Source organism: Myodes glareolus, chromosome 3 (genome assembly GCF_982192425.1).
Source record: "Myodes glareolus chromosome 3, mMyoGla1.1, whole genome shotgun sequence".
NCBI lineage: Eukaryota > Metazoa > Chordata > Mammalia > Rodentia > Cricetidae > Myodes > Myodes glareolus.
This window is the reverse complement of record NC_142028.1, coordinates 22960731-22968297: the sequence shown is the minus strand read 5'-3', so window position 1 is coordinate 22968297 and position 7567 is coordinate 22960731. Positions and strand designations below refer to the sequence as shown.

At 42.9% G+C, this 7567-nt stretch overlaps 2 pseudogenes across 1 annotated transcript; one reads left to right on the top strand and one right to left on the bottom strand.

Annotated features, from left to right (window-relative positions):
* Positions 1 to 663: 663 nt before the first annotated feature.
* Positions 664 to 3031, bottom strand: LOC148122583 (cyclin-T2 pseudogene; annotated as a pseudogene). Its single transcript, XR_015737594.1, has 2 exons — positions 2908 to 3031; positions 664 to 2606 (listed from the first exon to the last, which is right to left on the bottom strand). The product of XR_015737594.1 is annotated as a cyclin-T2 pseudogene (transcript).
* Positions 3032 to 5950: 2919 nt separating this feature from the next.
* LOC148122582 (nuclear factor erythroid 2-related factor 2 pseudogene) overlaps positions 5951 to 7567 on the top strand; it is a 1696-nt pseudogene continuing 79 nt past the window's right edge.

The following is a 7567-nucleotide window of genomic DNA, read 5'->3' as shown; positions in this document are numbered from 1 at the left end:
AGGACCACCCGTGGCACCGCATCCCGTCTAGTAGTGAAGTATCCCCTCAGCGGCTTCCAGTAAGGCCTAGAGTTTAAGGTTAACATAAAAAAGTGCCACTTGTGTTTTAGATTAGTGATGGACTCTGACGAGAGAAAATAAAGTTATTTTGTATATTGTTATACTTACAAGCAGCTCCGATCCTGAGTATTTATGGTAATATCTAAACATACAAAAATGTATGTACATTTTTCTCCACTTCCTTGTAAACAGTTGTCAGTATTCTGTTTTATCCCTTTATCACTGAGACATGCAAACCATACATACAAGTATAAATACACAAAAGAAAAACAATTGACACTCATTCAAAGCCAAGCAACAACAAAAAACAGCTACAGTATTCAAATTATAAATAACAAAAGCTTGAGGCAGCTTAGATTCCTAGCAGCAGCCAGCCATTCATCCTAATGTTCTTAGCTGCATCTTCCATGCGTTTACAGTACTGGTAACACTATCGTATGTGGAGATAGACTTGTTTACTAGCATCTCTTCTTTTCAGAATGAAGGAAAAAGCAGCACTTACAAATATGGAGGCAGTGGCACCACTGCTGGACCAGGAGGAAATTTTCCATTCCAACCATTTTTAAATTAAAAAGCAAAGGAAAAGTTGACCTAAACAAATGATTACATTTGAGTCCAGCATGAGTCCAGCATGTCGAATGTGTCTTTGTAGCCCAAATGCTGGCTGCTTGTACTGTACTCGTGATTGGCCTCAGGACCGTGGGGCTCCACTGGTTTCTTGTCCAGTTTCACGAGGGTGCTGAGATGTCCGTAGCCCACCTGGTATGTGACAGGGGGAGGAGGGGGTAAGGGATGGTTAAAAACAGAGCTGTGAGAGGACAGATACTGCTTAACAGAGGAAGAACTAGATGAACTACCTGAACTTTTGGAACTTTTGCTCATTTTGGAGTGGTGGTTGTGGGAGGCATCGTTGATATGCAGCTTCTTCCTTGCACTGGAGCTGGAGGAGATGCCCAGGCCCACAGGACTCCTCAGCACAGTAGGTAGCATCCCATCAGCAGCATGCTTAACACCTCCGCTGTGCATGTGCAAATGCTTGTGGCTGCTGTGGTGGCGGTTGGCAGGATGTTCCTTGTGCTTCTCCTTGTGGTCTCTGCTGATGTGTGGGCTCGAGTGCTTGCTCTTCCCACTGCCTTCATCTGAAGAGCTGTGTCTTTCTGAGGACACTTTGATCTTCATCTTCAGCTCCTCTTTACTGGGACCTTTATCAGGGGGCGGGATGGGTATCCATAACTTCAGTGATCCACTCTTTTCCCTTTTTTCTGCCATGTGTTTCTCAGGTTTGTCAGAGTTGGTGATGGGCAGTTTCATTTTAATGGGAGAAGTGACAGAACTGCCTGCGACTGCCGGCCCATGTTTGTGCTGCTGCTCTGCATGGGCAGCTATGTAATGATCCCGTGTGTCCAGGTCCAGGGTTTCCAGCTTCCGCTTTTCTCTGTACTTATCTAAAGACATTTTCTGAGGAACTACTCCAGGAACAGCAGGAACAGGCCCATGGTGCTTACTGCTCCCGGATTTGTGAGCGTATTCTTGCTTAGCTGATGAATGATCAGCAACTTTGTCTGGCCTGTGATGTAATCCTGAATGCAGCGTCATAGAAGGACCCTGCTGGAAGCTGATGTACTGGCTCCCAGAGAGAGTAGTCTCCTGCTTCTGTGTGTATCCTGGGTCTGTCCTGGCTGATATCTGGATGTTGAGGCCATTCTTGGTGTGACGACAAACTGTATGAGGTGCTGGGCATTCCTGCTGCCAGCACTGATAAATATTCAGATGCACGGCTGTCTTGAACAGAAGTATTTCCTGAATTTAGAGGTATTGGAGCAGGGAACGTTGACGTTGAAGGTTTCTGGAAACTTGGGTTGGCAGGCACACCAGTGACACTATCTACTAAAAGGGAATTCTGGACCAAAGATGAACCAAGCAGTGGTGTCTCTGATACTTGTCCATCTACTTTTGGTTTCTTAGCCATAGCCCTTCAGTTTCGAATCCTCTTCAACCTACTAGGCGTTTTCTCCAATATTTGTAGAAACTCATGTGTTAGCTCATCTAGCAGCTCTAGGGTAACTGTAGGGTCCACATATTCCCACCAGTGCTTTCCATCAGTGGACACAGGGATCTCCCAATTGGACCATTTGCAAGCCAAATGAATGCATACACATGCTATCACCGTGGGTTTGTACTGAAGACAGAAGGTCGTAAGATGCAAACTGTTGGTAGCCATGAAATAGGATGTCTGTGCCAAATCCTTGCTTGCTCTTACTAACTGGGTGCATTTCACTACATCTGTGTGTGGGTGTTCAATGGTGATCTCAAAACCCAGTGTTTGTAGCATTATGGTTTCAAGTAAAACCAGTTCTTGAGTCTGCTGAAGGTAAGCATCACATTTTGTATCCAGCAGTGGTTCTAGGGTGTGAAGACAAGCGTGTGCTACTTTGATAACATGTTCAAGCTTTCGAGCCTGTTCTTCCACTTTTGCAGCCAAAAACAATGCAGTAGGTGATATTATATTTCTGTTGAATTTGGTGAAAGAATGGTGCATATAAAACCTGTGCATATAAACAATCGCAGTGTTTATTGTAAGCTGAGATCTGGGATGCAGCGTTTAGGACATAATCTGAGAAAAAAATATTTCTAAAACCTAAATCAATTGGGATGGAAAACCCCCTTGTAGTTCCTTTCCAGTTACTCAAAATCCAACCCCCAACCTGTAAGTACATAAAAAGTCTGTGGTGAAGAGAGACCAGGTTTGATGACAAATTACTACGTAAAGAGCGCAAGGGAATTACTTGCAATGACTACAGCTTCGTATAGTAGAAATAAAATAGTCGAAAAGCGCGCGCCACACACCCAAAGAACATGAAAGATCTCCATGCGTTCTCACAGCGCAGGAGAGCCAACCGGGAGCCGGCAAGGAAGCCTTGGAAAACGCTTTATGTGAAACATCTGAGGCCGTCCTATGTCTCAAAGCCTTTCCCGACTTCCGAAGAAGTGGAAGGGGCCGCCCCTTGGCTTCGCTCATCCCGGATGCCCCTCGCCGGGCGGCAGTGCTGCTTCCCACCGCATCATGCGCTTCCAGGCACAGGTTACACAATGCGGACTCCGGACCTGACTTCTCCGACTCATCACCTCTTCCTCGGGCTCGCCACAGCAGCCATGGGCCACGTTTTCTGTGTCTCTCTATTTCCCGAGGCCAGAAGCAGGCAGAGGCGTCGGCGCCATGTTCGCGGGACACTAGGCCCCCCTGTTTCTGCCTCTTGAGTGCTGACATTAAAGGTGTGTGCCACTACTCTCTGACTCAGATATCTACTATTCTAAAAAAAAAAAGTATTGCCATATTTCCCAATGCAATAGTCTAGTAATCAAGCCTGGCCCTCTGCCAATTACCAAACAAGAGAAGAGATGAATATGTTGAGAATATGAACTAAAGGAAAACTGCCCACCTTGGTGGGAATAAAAACTAACATGGTTGTTATGGAAAACAGTATGGAATTCCTCTCCTCAAAAATTAAAATGCATCCATTACAACACTGAATAATCTCACTCTTTATATATACTGCTTAAAAATTCTGAAATGTCCTAAAAATTAATTTTTAAAGTTGAAGGATGGGGGAGGTTGCAATTTTCCAAACTTTTACCCTAAAGTAGTGTCTGTCTTTGATCTTGAGGTATGTTTCTTGCACCAAATAGATAGGTCTTATCTTTTAATCTAATCTGCCAGTGTGTTTTCTTTGATTGGGGAATGAAAAGCATTGACTTTCATGCTATTATTAAAAGTTGTGTATTAATTATCTTCATTTAGCAATATTGTTTCCTCCCCATTCATTTCTTAACCATTTTCAAACAGTGACCTCATGGCTGTGTTTATCTTCATCTTCAGGCTAAAGAATTCTGTTATATATCTTCTGTGGAGCTTTGTTGGTTGTCAAGAATTTCTTAAGATTTCTTTTTTCATTTTACTTATATTCATCAAAAACAATTTCAGCAGTAATGCATTAATACTTAGCTATTTGGGGCTTAAGAAATGTTCAAATAACATTAATTAAACAGGATGCTTGTTTTTGTTAAAAAGAGTGTTCAGGAAGTGCATTCATATTTATAGTGCAAACACCCCAGTAACAGCTTTTCTTGTCCAGTTTCGCCAACGTTTCCTAACCATGGGGCAGGGGAGATTAGTATGTGGTGTTAGCAAATATAAATAGATGAGGGTGTGAAGAAGAATAAGACTCATGTGGGTAACTTTTTTTGGAGACATCTTAAAGAATTGTGACAGTTTATGTTGAATTTCTTCTGATAGCCTTCTTTTTTTCCTTCACCCATTGGATATTTTAAATAATTGTTTGGAAATCCAACTCTAGGTAATGAAGCCATGGCTCAGGGGTTCAGAGCACTTGTCACTGTAGAGGAGGACATTAGCTCTGTATTAGTCAGCGTTCTCTAGAGCCGCAGAACTTATAGTATGATTCTCTCTTTCTATATATGTAGAAAGGGGATATATTAGAATGACTTACAGGCTATGGTCCAACAAATCCAACAATTCCTGGCTATGAATGAAAAGTCCAAAAATCCAATGTTGGCAGTCCATAAGGTTGGATGTCTCAGCTGGTCTTTGGTGGACACTGGAATCGTGAAGAAGTAGACTTTAATGTCAGTGAATAAATGGAACCACTAGCAAGGCTAGAGCTAGCAGGCTTAGAGTAAAAGCTTCCTTCTTTCATGTACTTGTATAGGCTTCTCATGTGGGATTCCCCTCTGTATGCTGTGAATATCATTGGTTAATAAAGAAGCTGCTTTGGGCCTATTGTAACAAAGAATAGGTCAAGGCGGAAATTCCAAACAGATAGAGGTGGAGAGAGTAGATGGAGTCAAAGAGAAAACATGTAGCCACAGAAGACAGAGTCTGGACACTGGAAACAATTTGCCTGATGCAGGAAGCCAGATGCCAGTTGGAACTTTACCCATAGGCCACAACCATGTGGCAATACATATATTAATAGAAATGGGTTAATTTAAGATACAAGAGCTAGCAAGTAAGAAGCATGAGCTAATAGGCCAAGTAGTGTTGTAATAATACAGTTTCTATGCTATTATTTTGGGTCTGGGTGGTCAGGAACAATCACACAGCCTCTGCCTATGGGCTTCCAGCAGAAGGTGTGGCCCAGCAACATCCAAATTAAATGCATATGTTTTCCTGATTTAACAGTCCTGATTAGAAGTGGATTTGCCCATTTCAAACCAAGCAAAAATCTCTCATAAGTGTGCCCTCCATTTCTGATTTGTAGTTCATTTCAGACATACTCAAGTTGACAATGAAGAATAACCACCACACGTTACATTCTCAGAACCCACCGATGGCAACCAAACACTTGTAACTCCACAGGATCTGACACCCTCTTCTGGCTTCCTTGAGATCCTAATGCATGTGGTCTACATATAAACAAATGTAAATCTTTAAGAAAAATTAAATCTAATTCTGTCCTCTATGGAACTGCCTATGATTATTTCAGACTGGAGGAAATTCTGTTTTCAGTGTAGTCTCACTGAATGTTCAGTTTTGGATACATACTTAGCATTAAGTATATTCCGAATCTTGTTTTATTTCTATTTTCTTATTACACTAAGTGAAATGTGGTTCTTTAGGGTCAAATGTTGCATGTATTTAAACATTTTATACTACTTAACACTTACTTAGCATATAATCAATTTGCTTTGTTGAGCTATATAGTTTTCTAATTAGAATCCGTGGTGGTTAGCAGACAAAAATAACTCAGGTTAATAACAATATTGCAGCTCGCTTGAGTTGCCATTGCCATTGCCGCCGCTGCACCAGCCAGCCTAGCTTCGTAGCTTCGCTGCCGGGTTTCTCCAGTGCAGCGTCCAGTCCGTTCTCAGCATGATAGACTTGGAGTTGCCACCAACAGGACTACAGTCCCAGCAGGATATGGATTTGATTGACATCCTTTGGAGGCAAGACATAGATCTCTGGGTAAACTGAGAAGTGTTTCACTTCAGTCAGCAACAAAAGGACAATGAGCTGAAAAAACAGAAAAAACTTGAAAAGGAGAGACAGGAGCAACTCCAAAAGGAATAGGAGAAGGCCTTTTTCACTCAGCTACAACTGGGTGAAAAGGCAGGAGAATTCCTTCCAGTTCAGCCAGCCCAACACATCTCAACAAACAGTAGTGGACCTGTCAGCTATTCCCACATTTCCAAACCAGATGCCCTGTACTTTGAAGATTGCATGCAACTTTTGGCAGAGAATCCCATTAATTGGTAACCATGAGTCACTCGCCCTGGAGATCCCCAGCCACGTGGAAAGCCCAGTCTTCAGCAGTCTGGACCAGGCTTAGTCACTGGACAGCTCTCTGGAGACAGCCACTGATCTAGACAGCATGCAACAGGACATGGAGCTGTTTGGCAGGAGCTACATTTCATTCCCGAGTTACAGTGTCTTAATACTGAAAACAAGCTGTTGGTTGAGACTTCCACTGTTCCCAGTCCAGAAGCCAACCTGACAGAAATTGACAGTAATTACCGTTTCTACCCCTCCATATCCCCGCTGGATAAAGAAATGGGCAGCTGCAGTCCCCATTTCCTTCACGGTTTTGAAGATTCTTTCAGCAGTATCCTCTCCACAGAATATGCCAGCCAGCTCAACTCCTTAGATTCAAATCCCACATTAAACACAGATTTTGGTGGTGAGTTTTATTCTGCTTTTGTAGCAGAGCCCAGTGGCGGTAGCAGCATGCCTTCCTCTGCCGCCGCCGTCAGTCATTCTTTTTGGGGGTCCGGTGCAGTTTCTGTCACCAGCTCAAGGGCACCGTGTTCCTGTGCATGATCGGCATTGTGAAAATACAACAGCAAAAGAAAGGCCTATGAGTCCTGTCTATCAAAAAGTCTCATTCACAAAAGACAAACATTCAAGCCGCTTGGAGGCTCATCTCACGAGAGAGGAGCTTAGGGCAAAAGCTCTCCGTATCCCATTCCCTGTTGAAAAAAATCATTAACCTCCCTGTTGATGACTTCAATGAAATGATGTTCAAGGAGCAATTCAATGAAGCTCAGTTTGCATTAATCCGAGATATACGCAGGTGAGGTAAAAATAAAGTCGCCACTCAGAATTGTAGAAAAAGGAAACTGGAGAACATGGTAGAACTGGAACAAGACCTAGGCCACTTAAAAGATGAGCAAGAAAAGCTACTTAGAGAAAAGGGAGAAAACAACAGAAACCTTCATCTCCTGAAGAGGCAGAGCAGCACCTTGCATCTTGAAGTCTTCAGCATGTTAAGTGATGAGGCTGAAAACCCTTACTCTCCTAGTAAGTACTTTCTGCAGCAGACCAGAGAGGGCAATGTGTTCCTGGTTCCCAAAAGCAAGAAGCCAGATACAAAGAAAAACTAGGTTTGGGAAGATGGAGCCGTTTGTTCTGAGCTAGTGTTTGTTTTGTCCTGGTAGAACTTCCTACTGTGATGTGAAATGCAGAAACACTTTATAAGTAACTATGCAGAAT